The sequence below is a fragment of the Solanum lycopersicum genome, chromosome 8 (genome assembly GCF_036512215.1).
Source record: "Solanum lycopersicum chromosome 8, SLM_r2.1".
Taxonomy (NCBI): Eukaryota; Viridiplantae; Streptophyta; class Magnoliopsida; order Solanales; family Solanaceae; genus Solanum; species Solanum lycopersicum.
In genome coordinates this window covers 23,918,818-23,920,317 of record NC_090807.1, presented here as the reverse complement: position 1 = coordinate 23,920,317, position 1,500 = coordinate 23,918,818, and positions in this window count along the sequence as shown.

The window sequence follows — 1,500 nt, the reverse complement described above, 5'->3', positions numbered from 1 at the left end:
AGTTTTCTTATATTCAGATTTAGTATATGAGTTTCCCCATCATTTCATATTTCCATATAATTTAGCTTCAGCACAATGTTTATTGATTATGTTTACTTTAGTATACTTATGATATGCAACTGTCACGACCCGAGAGCACCTGTTTGTCGTAATCAGTGTATTCTACCTCTCGGAGGTATCATACATGCCACACAGATCATCATTCATTGCATACGATACTTAAAAATACAGAAGAATTTAAAACTTTCTTAACACACAAATAATACTTTTATTAATAATCAAGTGGAAGACTTTAAAACATCTAACTTTACAATATGTCTCATAAAACCATCTAATAGCTTTTGGAGTACAACATGTGGCACTAAGCCAATATAAGACATAAAATTAAGATAAAATACCATAAAAGAAACATGTGGGATATTGTCCTCAAATATATGATGACTCACTAAAACTTCATCATGAACCGTTAGGAAACCTATACATCATCCATAGCATAAAAAACATCCAATCCCTACACTTTAGTCAAAAGGGGAAAGCAGCGGTTAACACATTACGCACTAAATATAGAATCGATGCGAAAAAATGCAAAGAGGGACATTTAGCATATATACATGCTTTCATGACATTTTTATAAAAACATTCATTATAGGAGTTTAAGAGAAATAATACAAGTCAACATTCACATATAAGACATATTGAACTCACATCAACATATAACACTTAATTACATATTCATCTACTAGCCTTTCATCATTTAGACTCCCTACCTAAGACTACTCTAAGAGCCAACTAAGTAAGACATGAAAGGTACGCCCATACAACCTTTTCAATCACACTTAAGTGTTCCTAGAAGCCTCTATATATAAGGACCTTTCTATTCAACATTCTGTCATTAAGAGGACATGCATTAATTAAGTCATTTACTAGTCAATCATTCAATTAAAGGACTTAACATAATAGTATTGTATGACCTAGGAAACTCACTTTAGAAACTCTAAATCCTACTCATGCCGTGTGTAGATAGAATCCCATACTACTATCGACACGTCATAGAGCCTATTTGATAACTAGAGTGCATTTCCCACGTGATGTGAATAGGCATTAACTGGCATAGACCATACTAGATAGGTATGGTATCTGGTGTAATAATACCTCACACTGTGGAAAGTATTATACTAGCCAAAGGTACAACTACGACACATCCCACATAGGCATAATGCTTAAGGGATATCGAAAAGCTTATTTGTACTATAATCTCATACTCAAGAAGAGCTACTACCTTAAGCATATGTACTTGTTGCTTTGACTTGGTTCTCATAGAGTAAGTTAATTAGTGTAAGTGTATTAGAGAATGTAACATCACTAGTCCTACCAACTCATAATAACATTTCCAAGAACGGATCCACAAAGATCTACCGATCAAAGTTCTTTAAGATAGCTCATTCCTGAAAATGGGTACCATGATAGGTCTTTAGGATTCAATTCATTCTAAACCTTATC